This window comes from Argiope bruennichi, chromosome 6 (genome assembly GCF_947563725.1).
Source record: "Argiope bruennichi chromosome 6, qqArgBrue1.1, whole genome shotgun sequence".
NCBI lineage: Eukaryota > Metazoa > Arthropoda > Arachnida > Araneae > Araneidae > Argiope > Argiope bruennichi.
In genome coordinates, this window is record NC_079156.1 from 76790439 (window position 1) to 76808005 (window position 17567).

Sequence of the window (17567 nt, forward strand, 5' to 3'; positions counted from 1 at the left end):
TCAAATGCCATTGCTGCCTTTATCTTAAAAAGGCCTACTGCATAACATCTTAGTAATTGCAAAGAAGACTCGAAATATTCATGCAATATAGATTTCTTGAGAAATTCTTAAACACTATTGTGAATTCACTATATATGAACAAATTGCAAACTATGAGATTACTATGATGACTTACGCAACTATTTTAACATGTTAATATTTTGCAATTTGTGACTTTCTTGCAACATTATTAAAAGTTCATCTTTTGCAACTTGCATTAAGACTTTGCCTCTGTTATTTTTAACTTGTATTCTGATATTTTCTTAAAAAAAAAAAAAGATTTGATATCATGCTTAATTGAACTTGTTATCCCAAAATATTGCCTTTAGCATTGTTTTAACATTTCATGATGAATATTAAACTAATTAATAATCAATATGTAGAATATATTTATATCCAAAGTCAAGCACATGTTTATAACTCTTTACAAAGTTAGATTGGTTTTTAAGATGTACAAGCCAGAATATGAAATTTATGAATATGAAAGAAACAGCTATGTATTTAGAATGAACATATTAATTATGATAATTATAAATTATATACTAGTCACTTTTTATTACCAGTTGTTTTGCCAAAGATATTGGTTATATTTAATTCTAGTTCGATTGCTTAGACATAATTTCATGCCCATTATTTTGAAAACATTGTTAGTTCCATACAACGTTTAATGACTCTGAAGTCGTGTTATTTTAATTATCTTACATATTATCAGTTTATTGCATACATGAATTTTTCTAATGGAGATCAGTTGCATGACAATGTAGCATTATTAAAAGTATAAATGTCCAACTTGTCTGTTTTTTAAAATTTAGTTGTATTGTAAATTCACTTTTTTTTTTATTCATCTTATAACCTACACAGATATTAAACATAATCTTTTTTTCACTTCCAGCTATGGTAGAAAAGCCCATAATTAAGTATTTGATGAAGCAATGAAAAGAAGTTTGAATTTAAATTCAACAGTATGTGTATTGTTTTAAATTGGGCAAAGAATAAATCACCCCAAATCAGAAAAATTTTGCATAGCTTAAATTGATATCTTTAAAAAGAATGGTGTGAAACTGATTTTGTTCAATAACATTTTCAGAAGTTTCTGCAGGAAAACCTCAAAATTCAGTTTAATTTTTAATTAATTAAAATACCAATATAAAAATTTTAAAAAATGCTCCAAGATAAAAAACTTTGTCCTCCAAAGTAGCATATATGACAAATTTGGACACACATAATGTCACTTATAGAGTGCTAACACACACACACACACACACATTTATTAAAAATAAAATGATCATATTAATGATTCTGAATGTTGAAATCTAATTTCTAAATAAATTTTGTATTTTAAAATTATTGATCTGTTATTAGAATATAGATGTCAGGACATGACTTAAATTGACTGCAGATTTTTTGCTATTACTTTAATTATTTCACATGTATTTTACTTACAAGTATTTAAAAGTATACTTTAGAAAAATATACATGAATTTTTTCATATGGAAATAAAGTAAAAGGAATAATATAGTGTTTAGCATTATTAGTATTGATTTGTAAACTATAAATATACAATATATCACATAGATGCATAGTATTTTTTTAATCTTAGTAACTACTCATATAGAAATTTCAGATTTTTTTTTTATTTTCCTTCTTTATTAAAATTTTATTAATTTTCCTCTTTTTCAAATTACAGGCATTCTTCATCATCTGTTTCAGTCAGGCTGCCTCTTTGAATACAAATGTGATCAATCATAAAGTTTATCAGCAGGTATGAAATTTTCAAGCATGATATACTATCTAATCAAAGTTTGCAGCAAAGAAAAAATAATTATTCTTGTTTTAATATTAAAAAAAAAAAAATTCAACCACAAAAATTTTAGATTTTGAAGGGGAAAAAATGTCTTTCAATTTCCGAGACAAAAGAAATATTCTTGAAAAATATTAGATTTAAAACTCTAAATATTTCTTTAATTGATACAAATTGCAGGAAGGTGTACATAATTTGATTTTTGTACCATTTCCCAATTCTTAAAACTCCAATATCTAGTTGCCTGTTTCCTTTATCCAACAGAGTATTCACATTGTATTAATGTAATAAAAGCAATTTTCTGGAAAGAAGTTGTTTGGAAAGAATTCTGTAAGGGATGCCATTTGTAACATTTTTTTAATTTTAAAAGTTAATTTTTTATATATTTTCTATGATATTTTTGGGTGTAAATGAAAGTGGCATTGAAATTTTGTTTCATACATGAGCAGTATAATTCACAATGAAAAATTACTTTGCTCTTGCTAATTCTGTCCTTTGGGTAGATTAAAAAAAATAAATCTCTAAAGATAAATTAATTGAAGCAATTTTATTATGTATGGTTGTAGAACTGATGCAGAATCATATCCTAGTAAACACTGACTGGCCTTTTTCATTGTTTGAGACAGATTTTAATTGTAGTTTGGTTTTATGCATATTATTTGTTTCTAGTTTGCAGTTGGAATATGTTGTATATAGAATCAATTCTGTATTTTTCTTTGTTTTTAATCATTGCAACATCAGCATGAAACTTTAAAATTACTGCATTAGTTGAAATTTTGGAAGTAGTATGTCATGGAAGTGTGATCCTCTTTGTGTAGCAACCGATGATTTTGATTAATGAAACCTATTTTTAATAGCCATAGCATGAAAAAATATGAGTGGCCAGTTTCTCAAAATGATAATAAATAAATAAGCTAAAAGTGTTCTTTCAGCTTCTTCACATACTTTCAAAAAATACTTTTAATTTGCCCTTAAATATTATTTTGTCTAGGTTTTATGCAATTATATGAATTTTTATCAATCTATTGTTTTGCATTTTTGTGTAATTAGGTTCATCCATTTAGGTAGAGAAACAGATAAATCAAATCTTATACCGATTCCCATTAACCGATTTAATGCAAAATTTGAAATATATCTATAAAGTTTAAAGACAAAATATTGAATTTCATTCATTTATTTCATTATATTTCTGAATAAAAATGTTGAAATTTATATAATTACTGGGACTGATTGTTTCTTTTGACAAAATTTGAACAAATTTTTGAACAGATTTATAATTTTTAAGCAACAACCACATATCTGGAGAAGGAACTGCAAGCAAGATGATTAAGAAACATTATTTTCCTAATTGTCAAATGATTAAATTGTTAAAAATATCAGTTCTAAAATATTAGGATTATATTAACACAATTAAATATAATTAGTCAAGCTTCAAAGTTCTCAGCTCTGTTTAATCTATACTTATATAAAGCTCAATGTGTGTGTGTTTTGGCACTCTACAGAAAAGACCATTTGACCTACAGCTACCAAATTTGGCACGTGTATACCTTGGAGGTCGGGAATGTGCACCTGGGGTCCCTTTTTTTGAAATTTTAATTAGAATTTTCATTATTGATTACAAACTCACCTTCCCGCCAAAAATAATCTTTATTTCCCCACCGCCAAATGAGTAAGGCTTCAGCATTTTTTTCCCACGCTAATGAGGCTTAGGCTTAACATTTTTCGGCCGATTATTTCAAACGATTCTGTTTATTTTCTTAATGTTTGATGCATTTATAATTAAACGTTGTTAATTAATCGATCTTTCAGATTCATTCTGAAGTACTTTTGAATTAAAATAAAACAGAATAAAGGAAATTAAAAATGTCTAATCTGCATAGCGTTACCCCAACTGGCGTAGAAAATTCACGAATGTGCGTTACCGTAACTGGCGTTGAAAATTCACGCATGCGCATTGTATTCTGATTGTTGACAACTCTATTTTCAACGGTTTTGAAGGCTTAACATGTTTTCGACCGATTATTTCAAACGATTCTGTTTATTTTCTTAGAGTTTCATGAATTTAAAACCAAACATTGTCAATTAATTGATCTATTTATGATGAATCTGAGAAAATTTTGTAGAAAACTTCTTGAGATATTACATAAATTAAGAAAGATATTCCAAGATATATAAGGTTTAAATACTCTGTGACTCTGTTTTCAGTACTCATATTTAAAAAAAAAATGCTTCGTTTCAGTAAAAATTTTTCTTATATTAATTGCAATTTAACCATTTCCACTTTAATTTAAAGCATAAATTCTACGGGAGCTAAAAGGAAATTAGAGAGATGCATATTACGTTATGGCTGAAAGCCTTTATAATATTATGAATGAATTATATGGCTATCATAATTTGAAGTTTTAAACTATTTTGATGAAGAAGCTATTAAAATAGGAGTTACATAAAATATTTAATTATTAAAATTTTAATGGGCATTAAGATTGGCGAACCGGTTAGTAGTAAATAAATTAAAACAATTAAATTTTCATAAAATTAATAAAATAAAAAAGATAAAACCTTAAATAAATCATTAATGTTTTAAAATTATGTCGAAATGTGAAAGTAAATAGATAAATTTATTAAAAGATTGACTTAGTAATGTGTACAGCCAAGGGCCACAAAATACCTAAATCCACCATTGATTATTTGGAGTAAAATTTAGTGCAGATTTGCTGTGATAATGATAGGAACTTGTTTAATATATGGATTATTCACTAAATTTCACTTATGAATTTAGTAAATACTCACATTATTCTTTGAATTTCACTTGATTCTTTGTTTTTGAGTTATTCTGTTCATTTAGAAAATGTTAGACAGTATTCCTGTATTTTTGGATTTGATGAGACTTCAATCTTGGAGATTCATTGTAATCTTGAGATTGAAATTTTCGATAATTATATTATCTCTTTGTATATAGGAAAGTAAAACATAAGCAATACGTTATAGGAATTTATACATGAAAAATTACAGAGTTTCTTTTTCAACATTTACTTAACCTCTTCAGACCTGACTTTTTTAAAACTGGTTTAAAAACTTGATTTCTATATCTTTCATCTTTGTACATCTCAATAGTTTGAGGAAAAAAATATTTGCTAATCAAACAATTTTAAGTCACATAATTTTTAGGTACACATATGTGTACCTCAGGTCTCAAGCAAGTTAAAGCATCTCGCCAATATATATATATATATATATATATATATATATATACCTAATTATTTAATAGCTATACTTTTCCTATTCTAAGGCCTTATAAATGAAAAAAAATACAAAATTTATTATATTAATCATCTATTAAACCTTATTTTGAATGAAATTTCATTAAAAATTTTTTTTTTTTTAAATATTACATAAGTAGTTACTGCATTTTGAGCACTTGACACTTAAAGATTTACATCCTCTATACCTGTATTTTGATTCATACTTATCGTCCATGCAATGTTGTAGATGGCTTGACATATCTAGTCTTATTTCTTTTTAATTGGAAGGGACAATCTTTCTTGCTCTTTTAGAGGTATTTTCATCAGATGGTAGTAATGAAATCTCCAGTGGCCTTTTAGTTGCATTTCCATCATTTTATGACTCTTCTTCTATTAATTTGTTTTCATTCAAAGATGATATTTTACTTGTTCGTTTCTTTCTTGCTGATGATAATTCCCTCCTATTTCAACAGGGACCGAATTATATGCATTCGAAATTGCATTATATTCATAACATATTCGGCTTCATTCCTAATAGCTCTGCTTGTCACTTTGCCACCATTTTATAGTATATCAAGCAATTGACAACTATGAAATCTACAAAATGCGTGAATGCTCGCGTTGGTCATTTTTTGTAACTACTGCATACCGGTAATATGCAAAATAATGATCGATGCCTCTCATATTACATGCTTTTACAATAGCAGATTATTTTATATCAGCTTTTTGTTTCCATTATTTTGACTGTCTTCTGCCTATTCCAATTGGCTCATTACCTATACATGGGTATAATAGAGTCATGGATTTATTATCTTTCTACTTGACAAGGCTCATTTGACTATTGTCTGTGACCCATTTATCCCATTTGCCAGGTTTCATAATTTTTGATACATGAGAAATTTTATGGCTTCCCCAAAAATCATGTTTAGAAAAAAGTTCAATAACCTCCTTTTGAGTTAAAGCCAATTGACGTGAATAAAATTATTATTAGCTTATAAAATTCCATATATTCTATTGAAATATCAATTACTGACTACAAGACAACTGTAAAATTAAATTTCTTACTCAAATTTAAAAATAAATATTTTTAAAAATAAATAATTTTAAATTTATATTTTATTACATTACAGAACATGAGAATTATTTATTATAAAAAAGATATATAATATATTCAAGGGCAAGAAATGACAATTTGAAAACAAGCACTCAAAAGATAAACAGCACAGTAATGGATCGCAAGCAGTCAGAAAATGAGAGCGAAAATGCCTGAGGTGAGGTACACATATGTGTACCTTAGTAAAATTTGTATTTTCACAGATTCTATTATAGATAGCAAGATATAATTTGGTAATGGCTTTAACCAGACACTTAGTATTTTATAAAAAATATACAAGTGTATATTTTAATAATAGATATTAAAAAATGTAATATTTGCTGTGTTTTCTGTTCAACGCCATTTTTGTTATGTGTAATTAATAGCGATGTATATGAAAAAATATCTAACTATAGTGCTATTTATTGATGCAAAATGGAAGCTACATTCATAAATGTTGAAATGCATGCATTATTTCGAAAAAATTTTACTTTACCGGATAAGAAAAATGAAAAAAATTGCAGGTACACATAAGTGTACCTCAGAACTGAAGAGGTTAATGATAGATTGATTATTTCATATATTATCAATTCCAGCACTAAAATTTCACCACAGCAATTGTTGACTTATTTGAATTGGAATGAATTATTTTTGAATTTCGTTGCAGTCGATACTTTTATTTGTTTTATTATTTAATTATTTGATCAAATTTATTATTTAAATAATAAAAAGGTGTAGTAATAAGTATTAAAGGTGGTATTACAAATATTTTTCTTTGATTTTTTTTATAGATGTGTGATAATTGTTATGGCTTGATTTTTTTTTCCACTTAAACTATTGATTTTTTTCCCCCTTCTTTCTTGCAAAGTTACATTTTCAAAATGGCTTTCTTTTGAAAAGCGAGTTCTGCAGTTTGCAGATTTTATGAGTAGGATTTCCCAAAAAATTTAATTGTTCCAATGATTGTAAAAAAAAAATCCCATATAGTCTTATTTTATCTAGATCTGATTTCCTCGTATCAGAGAAAAGTTCTTCTTGTAATAAAATTACTCTATTATATTTTTTACATTAGAGAAAATCTTGTTTGCAGTGATTACTTCATAACTTGCAAGTTATGAGATAATCATTAGTTTAGTTATGAATAGATCAATGTCCTATTTTGAAGCTGCACAAAAACAAATTTATAATTTTGAATCATGGCCTGCTGACAGAAATTTTATCTAATCCAACTTCCCTTCTTCAGACTTCTGTACACTACAATACAAGAATGTTTCATTGCTCGAGTGACTTTTATGTAATAGGCATATGAGCTTTTTCCCCCAAAATTATTGTCCTGCTTTCTTAGCTAATGCTTTTAAATTGTTTGTAAAGAAAATGTAATTAATTCTTAAACTTACTTGAATTTCATATGCAAACTTTAATACATTTCAAATCTAGCTAGAAATAATTTTAAAATTCAAGCAACTCCCTCGTCACCAAATTTTGCCATGAAATTAGAATTATTTTGGATGTCATCTATTCTATTTCTATTTGAGATAATTTTTTGAAAAAATAATCCATTCTTTTTATTTACTTCTTTTTTTTCATAAAATATGAATTATTTAAATTTTAAACATTCAATTACCATTACAAGTGAGTCACACAAGAACCATTAATCCTAAAGTAATTCTTTGATTAAAATCAGAGTCAAGGCTGAATTATTAACTTAAACAATCTCAGGTTGACTTTTAAAAAAAATATTGTTCCTACCTATCTAGTACTGATTGGAACAATGAATTCTAGTGTCTGCAGAATTTATTTCATCTGCCTGATTTAAGGCTCATTTCATACCAATACATATTAATCATAATGCAGTCATTAAATAGCATTGGCTTGTAAATTATATATGTATATAGTAAATATACATATAATTATATATGTATTTATTTTATGTATATTGTAAAATATTCATTTTAAAAAAGTGAATCATATTATTACCACTAAGATAAATATCTAATTATTAGCTTATTACTATTAATGTTGTATATAGGCTCTGCATGCTACTATTAATCAGTAATTTTTATATATTGAACCTGATGATAAACAGATTTATAGATATGAATCTGTTTTCATGGAATCTTCCATTCATGGAATGATCTAGTATATTTTTACTATATGAATGGTTGCATAATTTGATTGCACTATGTATATGTCATGAAAGTCAAAAACTTATTTTCCCCAAAATTGAAATTTCCAAATGCCATTTTTGATTAACTATTAAAGTTTAAACTTTGCCTGTATACTTTCGATCTGATGAAGCTTTATATAAACTTTTGTTCTGTATATTCTTTTTTTTTTAATTGTTGCAGTTTTTACTAATTTCTTTTATCTATAATGTTGTGCAAGATTATTTGTCGTAGAACATAACTGTTTGAATGTTTAGAGGTATTCATTCTAATAATGATTTTATTTCAAAATAATTATCTTAAAGTATCTATTAATTATAGCATTTTAGCATAGTTGAAATTTGTTTTTGATTTACTTAAAAATCTCTTCTATTCAAAAGTAAGTATTTTTTTTTTAAATCTTTATCCGTCTTCTTCAATAAGAAATGTTTTTTAGGATGTAAGGTAAGATTTGCTAAGTACCATCAAGTCCTGTGTAAATGGCTCAATTCTATACCATTATGGAAATTAATGAGGTATGTATATGCATTTTTTTTTATTTCTTATTACAGACCACTTTTAGATGTAGCTTTATTTTTGTTATTGTCTTTTTATTTTTGGAGCAAATAAAAATAGAATGATATTGCACTCATTGCTTTGTGTTCACGTTATCCTTATTTTATGTTTATACCTTATGCCATGTTAGAAAACGTTTGTGTTCTTGCATTCTTTCTCAAGTAGTTACCTTAAATATAATTTGCCGAGTCCAATATATCTGTTGTTTGCACTGGAATGTTGCTTTTTAAATCAACTGTAAAACTTTTTTTTTTTTTTGCTTTATTTTAAATGGCCATTGATAGACAAAAATGGTGACTTCAGAACTCTGATGTTAAATGGAAAAACAACTGCTTGCATGAAGCTCGATCCAAGTTGTATGGAAAATGTGGCACTTGTGTTTCTCTTTTCAATACAAATAATCCATAACAATGTTGTAAATGTTAGTGTGTGCTTTCTTGTAATGTAAATACCAGCAAACCGTATAGCTTATGTTTCATTTGTCTGTGTGAAATATCTTCAATCAAGGATTTCTAAATTGTTTGTTGTAGCATGCTTATGCATTTCATGTTGACAAATCGTTCTACTGAAGTCAAAGAAAGATAAAACCATTTATTTTCCTTCAGACTTAAAACTTTAGTTTCCTTTGAACTGGAAAAAATTTGATATTTTTTTTTCCAGGATAGTTTACAGCTCTCATCAGCGGTAATGCGGGATTTCAAGTTTGCCTCACCATGCTTTGCTCCCTCAATTTGGAGTTGCCTACATACATCTATCTACATTTTTCGGATATTAGAAATTTCTTTGTCAATCTTTTAAAGTTATATTTCAAAATGGTGACTTATTGTTGTTCAGAATGGTAGATGTATTACCATGAAAAATGTATATAATCTGCATCATTCTTTTCATTTACTGCACTGTCTTAAACGATGATGATTTGTTTACCATGATGGTATTCATTGCCCCCCCCCCCAAAAAAAACACTAAACCCTTCAGTTTGAAATAAAATACACCCTACCTTAAATGATATGGACCGGTGAAATTCTTTTGATTTTGGTATTCACTATATGTTTATTGCAACTTTTGATACAGTTTTGTGCTGTAAGTTTTATTAAAAGTTACTGTGTTTTAATATTGATATTACTCAGTATGAAGATTTTATTTTAAGATAGAATTAGTATCCAGTGGCAGCTCGTTCATTTGGTTTGCAGAATTGCAAAATAGCTTGAAATTATTTTTTAAAAGTTGCATTTTCAGGTATTTTGAATTTAATTTGCTTACTTTTTCACTCTGCGAATTCTTTGCTTACATTTTTACTCTGAGAGTTTGATGATCATTGGAAATGGGTGGGGTGGAGATTAATAATGTGAAAATAAGATTATAATGAATCAACAGTCAAGATAAATAAAATCAAGGCTTTTCAACAAGCTGCCCATGTGGCTTGACTAATGTATTAACTGAAGACCAAAAGCAGAATTTCTCCCTATGAATTTACAGATTTTAAAAATTGTAGTCCGAGCAGGTCATCTTGGGATGCAGTCCAACAAATTATTTTTTTCCCCCTGCAATTCACATTCAAAGTGGCCCTCTTTTCTCAGTATATATTTGTTCTCTCATTGGCTGTTTATAAGTTTCAATTTTGCCTCTTATTTCCTGAACAGAAATATGCCTGATTTATTGAATGTTCAGTTTTTGTAGAAAATCATTCATTAAAAAAAAAAAATGCATAGATAATTTTCTGAAATGTTATTTGGGTGGATTTTTTTGGAAGGTGGATCAATGTGTGTCGGGGGGGGGGGGGATAAAACTGATATTTTTTTGTGCTGAGTCATCACTTCAACATTTGCATAATTTTCTATTGGCAAAAGTAATTTATATCATTTACTGGTCATTTGATATGTTTGAAATGCAACAAACTTCATATCTGGCTTTGTAATTAAAAATTTATGGTTACTAATGGGTAATATGTCTTAAAAAAAAATTACCATCTCTTTATAAATATTTTTTGCAGCTGTATTAATTTCTGAATTAACGAGCTGCCACTGTTTGTACTCTAAAGTCAAAATATACGTACTATTAAGTTTCTGTTAGAAAGGAAAGAATTGGATATTTATGTTTGATTCCAGTGAAATGCAATGCTATTTTTAGATATTTTCCCTCAAATTGACAATATTGAAACTCTTTGCAATGTTCAGTTTCATTTTTAGATATAATTTATATTTTGAATAATAAAAAATTATTATTTTCTTTCTATTAAACTGAATATTGTTTGTAATTTTGGTATAGTATGGCAATTTCTGAAATGAAAGTTTAACAATGACTGGATGGCATGCATGTTTATTCTTGATTGAGGGTATATCTTAAAATCATTTAATTTATGTAAATTGAAGTCATTCTTAATAGTGCCGTTGAAATGAAGAGGAAAGATTATTATAATGCTATATAAATTCTGTTTAACGTTTTTAAAAATGAGCCTCTTGTTGTGTGTTCATATTCATGCTTGTGTGTTCATGTTCATTCAGTAGCTACTCTGAAGAAATGTTTGCCGTTGTCCATGAGAATCTCCTGTATAAATTGGAATTTAGCTGTAACTATTTCTCTTTGTTCTTTTCAACCATTTTGTATTTGTGGAGGAAGTGCTAATTATCCTTGTTCTTACCTATCTCTCAGACTTCTTTTTTCCCCCATATCATTTCTCGGAGAAGCATGCATCTGGTTGCAAAGTGTCACCAAATGTCTAAGAAAAGAAAGAAAGAAAGAAAAAAAAATATCACCATGATGGAAAGCAGACAATTTGTAATAATCAAATCATTAAATTTTTCTGAACTTAACAGAAAAATTTAACAGGCTCATAAACAACAGGACTACAATTAATTTCAGTTATGAAATTATGAAAAAAGTTCTTTTAAAATATCTTTTTATGAATAAGACACAAATTGGGTGTATATACTTATATTTCTTTTTGTGGCCATGTATATAAAAAATTAATTTTTTTTGGTATTTAATAAAAGATGGAAATGTTATAAATTAAAGGTAAGTGCCATTAATACTTCTTTGTGTTTACATTTACTTAATTATTTAAAAATGAAATTCTTTAATTAAAGATTTTTTGTGTATAGTATTTATATAGTGTATAGTATTTATAAAAATTCAATATAGAATATTAGAATTGGGATTGAAAATTGAGATAATTGATTGAATAGTTTCTTTTAATTTTATTAGACATATTAAATCTATCTTGATTTTATTTATTTATTTATTATTATTATTTATTAGGATACGATTATATTTTAAAAGTAATTTCAAATTAATGAAAATGTTGTCTAATTAAAAATACAATGACAGCCAGTAAAATGGCACTACTCTAGGCATTTTGATATTTGCAGGGATTTTTTTTTTCTCAAATACCTCAATTTAAATTTATTTTTAAAAATAAATATCATTGTATAATAGTTTGTAAAAGTAGAGTTGAAATATAGAATTTATGCTGATGAAATGGCATTTGAAATTTTTGTTTCCTATTTTTATCCCAAATTGCATTAAATCACTCATATTTTAAATTTTTAATATATTTTCAAATTTTATCATATTTTCCTGTAACAATTAAAAGTGCTTTATAAAGCTAGTGAATGATGCTTGTATCCTAAATTGGACCCTGGGCCAAAATTTGTGCTATGCATTCGTATTCCACTTGACAATGATCCATTAATAATGCTTGTGAATGATTTTTTTTTATTGTTAACTATGAATGAGAAATAAAGCTGTTGTGTGTTATAAAATTGTCATAAAAATTGACTTTTTTGGGATCATATTTAAATAAAATCTTTAGAGACTTCTATTACCTTATGAGTGCTAGTTGGTTCCACTTCAGATTTCATACATCTCTATATAAATTTTAAGATTTAAACAAAATAAAAAAATTTCTGTACAGATGCTGTAGTATTAGTTGCATCACCTCTTATGTATGAGAATGATGTATTGACTATGTCAGTAACTCTTTCAAATCCTTCCCCACACATACATAAAACTTACCTGTAAGATTCTATAATTATATTTACATTATTTTATTTCAATATGTTAATGCATCCTATATATTTTTAGATGATGTAGTTACTAATGAGGATAGATAAAATAAATAATTCCACAGACATATGATATAAAGTATAAATTATATTTTCCAGTGATGTGAAAAAGTAAAAAAAAATTTTCCCTGCCAGAATGCAAGATATATCTTAAGTGATTTTTTTTTCTCAATATTTTAAATAAATGTCGATATCATTTGACATTCTATATATATATATATATATATATATATATATATATATGCATGTTTATTATTGTTTATTATTTTAATTTTATTGAAATTAGTTACTGATAGTCAAATTTGTGATATTTGTTCACTAAACGTTTTTAAAAATAAGTAAATGTATGAGTGGTTAACTTGATGTATTATTAATAATAGTCCCCCCCTTTTTTTTCAAAAAATAAAGATAGTTTTATTATCAAAAATGGTAATATGATAATACATATGTATATATATTTAATTCTTATTTATGTTACTCATTTCATAACTTGTATATTAGGATAAAGTGTTAAATGCTTTTCTCTGATGTCTTATACGCTATTGGATCATTGTTTAAAATAAGGATTATTCCAATAACTTCAAAAAGGTTTATTAATCTAACAAAAGCATTGAAATAAAAATATGTTAAAATATTTTCAGTTTAATTGGGAGGAGATAAATTCTTTCAAAATAGGTATGATATAGATCTCTATTTTCTATACTTTTTTTCTTTTCTTACAGAGGAAAAATTATTGTTTTGTGATGAGTATTTCTTTGAAATTTCTCTTTTATGTAAGTAATTTTTGAATCAGAAAAAAATCGTTATTTCATTAAAAAATTTTGATGAAAATATTTTGCAATTCTTAAATATTGTTGTAGAGTGTATATGTTAATTCATTATTTTCTACCTGCATTGTATTTTTTCAGTTATGAGTGGGAAATAATACTATATAATAAATATAAGTGGTAATAAAGAAAACCACTAAAATTAGGATTGGTAAATAAAGCTCAAATAAGTATTGTCTAGAAGTGAAGACAAAAATGCATTATGTCATACTCTATACTGTTGATATAATGTGCAAAACAAGAATGGGCACTTTTATTTCTTAATAAGTTCTGAATAAATTATTGGTCCATTTTTAAGAAACATGTTAGTATTATTAGACACATTTGACAGAATTGTCATACTGATTTTTTTTTTTATTTATTTTAAGTTTAAAATTGTCTTAAAGGCACATTTAATGTTGACTACTTGCATGACTTTAAATTGATATGCGTAGAACAAACATTTTCACTTTCTATCGATATTACTTATATGCTAAATAAAAACAATTGTTTTCATATTCTCAATTTTTAAAAGATACTCCTGACTAGAAAGAATTAATAAAATAGACTTCATTAAAATATCATTTTAATGAAGCATATTTTTAGGGCATACACATTTTATCAGTTTAAAGCATTTTTTTTTCTTCATTTAAATCGTTGGCATATATTATTATTACATCATGATAATCTAGAATCCTATCTGTTATTGTGCATCCCCTCCCCCAGTATATGGTGTTGTAACTAAAAGTGTTCTGCAAGAATAAACTCAATTTCTGTAGATTATAAAGCAACATAATTCAGGTTACTAAAAAACAATATATTAAAATGCTATCATAACACAACATATATTTTTTGTGTGTGATTTTTGTTGTTTTTCCAGAACAAAATAATTTTCAATGGTTTGAAATTCTGAAAAGTTTTGAGGTTTACATTCTTCTTGCTTATAACATTTCAGTTAGTCAAAAAAACTCATGAATTTTATTTCATATTTCTATCACAAAAAAAGGAAGTAATTTTATAGTGATTAAAAATCTTCACTTAATAGAAAGTATCTGGCACTATGAATTGGTTATTTATTCATGGAGCTACAAATAGTTTAGCATAGTTGGTCTTTCCTGTTTATTCAGATGCATACTGATTTATTTCACGTCTTCTCCCCATAATATATGTTACACAAAAGAATTTTTTTAAACCCTTAAATTTGGTCCCATTTTTTAAAAATGGATTGAACTTGATAGACATTCATTTGTACAACTCTGATGATATGAACACATCTACTTATTTTTCATAAAATTGTAATTATTTTTTTTTATGTATGTAAATACATACAGTAAAATTTTATGCACAGAAATTTTTTTTAAATTCTTTTTATGCAAGTATGATTGCAGATAATGAAAATTAAGACAAATAACTGAATGAAAGATGAAAGAGATTAAGAAACTTACAAGTTTACTTTGTTTCAATATTCAATAAGTTTTCAATACTTCTTCTAACTAATCGCAATTTGTTCTGTAAAAGACATTTGACACACTAAATCAGTAATAGCCCCAGTGAAGACAAAAACTCTCCCCACCCCCCATATTTCTAAAAAAAAAAAAAAAACAGCCGTGTTTTCTAATGTAACAATTCTAATCATAGAAAATAAATATAGCAATTATAAAAAAAAAAATAGATTAACTTAAGTGGTAAATAACTTTTTTGAATGTCTTAATAAAATAAAATATATTTTATAATTTTCAAAAATGTTACTTTTTCATTTTGCTAGTGAAATCTTTTGAGAATGTAGAATATACATATATTTATAGCATTAGTATTTTGAATTGTTGGGTAATTTAATTTTTTTCTGCAAATGGAAACACCAATTTCAAATTATAAATATATTGATTAGTTTATGAAATATTTTGTATTTTCTATTGATGGATTTTTATTCTTATCATCAATAACAAAAAAGGCTTGGAGGGGATAATTAATTATGATATTGTCATTATTATAAATTTTACCGTATTAAAAATTTTTATTATAGGGCCCAGATTATATGTTGATCCATCAAAAAAAGTTATGCCCATTCATCAAAGTAGAATTTTTTTCGGACAAGATGATCTTTCTTCCTAAATGCAATACTGTCAATTTTTTATTGCAACCCAAAAAACTGTTTATTACCGTATCTTGTAGTCATTCATTATAGGAGACCCAACAAGTTTTTGAAAAGTTAGCATGCTTTTGTCATTATAGGCGAAAAACCAACTCTTTAAGTTTTACTATATGGTGAATATATTATTTCCCATCTCTAAAATTTTTTTTACTAATCACTAAAAGTAATATGAATGTCTTATCCTGGAGAAACATAATTCTAAAACATTTTGCCAATGCCGGAATATTTCTTTTGATTTATTCATGCAATTTCATTAATTGTTGACATAATACATTTAAATTATTGAAATTTAAAATATGCAGTACTTTTGAAATTCTAGTATCAATTTTTAATACAATTCAATTTTGATTCAAGCTTTCAATCTGGTTTCTGATGGTTTATCAGATTTCCCTCTGGGTCTTTTTCTGTATGTGGTGATAAATTATTTTGCATGACCTTTTATAATTCATTTTAAATGTTAATTATTTTCATTATATTTGGTGGTGAAAATTAGGAGTTATGATGTATTTTACTGAGTGAATATCTGTATAAATCAATTATAACTTTAATTTGATCATAACTAACTTAGGTTGATTGATTACAATAGCCCTCACCAACTTCGATAAATTGACTGGGGTTTAATTGAGGATCTTTAGTCAAAGCAAATTATAAGGTTCTTTTATATTCTCTCTTCTGAACTTTTAATATGTGATATACATTTTAGTGATTTTAATTTAATTTCTACTTTAATCAACAAATTTTGACAAATTGAAATACATCACATTTAATTGCAGATATCACTTTAATTTAATTTCATTATTTAAAAAAACACAGTAAAAAACGTTTAAGTAATACTATGCACTATAGTTAAAAAATCACCACACTTTTTTTAACACAATCTAAATAATATTTAATTATTGGATTGAACATCTTTTTAATTGTGAATTTTCCTAGTGCTAAAATTTATCTGCTTACAAGACTAGTAAATACATGTTTATGATATAAAATTTACAAATAGCAATTAACTGAGAATGTTATTGGAATAATACTCCGAAATTTGAAAAATACTTGATATTAATTGGAGTAAATTTGTGGGCATAGTCTTCATAATTCAGTGTAGATGCAAAATTAAATTATCTGAAAAAGCAAAAAGCAAAAAAAAAAATAAATAATAATAATAAAAATAACGGGGTTTAAATTTGTTAGGTTTTAGGCAATTGCTTTTTTAATAATATGGTCTTGGTTGATTAAAATGTTTGACATCAGCAACTTTGTTTGTTTGATCAAAATGTTGATGATCTTTTAATGGAACATGGACTATTTGAATAATCCATGTGATTTTTTTAATAAATAAACTTCATGCAGATCTTAGTGGACATCTACAGGTTTCTTGTCTTTATAAGTATAGAATAGTAAAATTTGGCAAAAATGCTTTTTTTTTTTATGTACTTCATGTTAAAATCAATATTAAATTAACTGTTAGAAATAAATTTTTTTAATTAAATTTTTTTCAACATATTATTTCAGCGTTTGCTACTAAAAGAGTAAGATATTTGCCACAAGTTGGTAACAAATAGCATTTGGAATGCTTATTTGAATCCCTTTGAAAAATCGCAGTGGTCTGTCTTCTTTTTACTTTCTCATATACGAAATATAGATGCAATTCGAACTCAA

General features: G+C 26.1%; 1 protein-coding gene across 5 annotated transcripts in view; it reads left to right on the top strand.

The window, feature by feature from the left end:
- The window catches only part of LOC129972904 (uncharacterized), a 29771-nt gene that overhangs the window by 7418 nt on the left and 4786 nt on the right, over positions 1–17567 (top strand). For 2 of the 5 annotated variants that reach the window (XM_056087213.1, XM_056087214.1), the window contains exons 3-5: positions 1727–1801; positions 8777–8855; positions 13679–13729. The gene's annotated coding sequence lies outside the window, so the exon portion shown is untranslated. Of the gene's footprint in view, positions 1–1726; positions 1802–8776; positions 8856–9555; positions 9784–13678; positions 13730–17567 lie in introns of those variants that run through there. The other 3 variants (XR_008784912.1, XM_056087216.1, XM_056087215.1) reach the window with 3 other exon arrangements.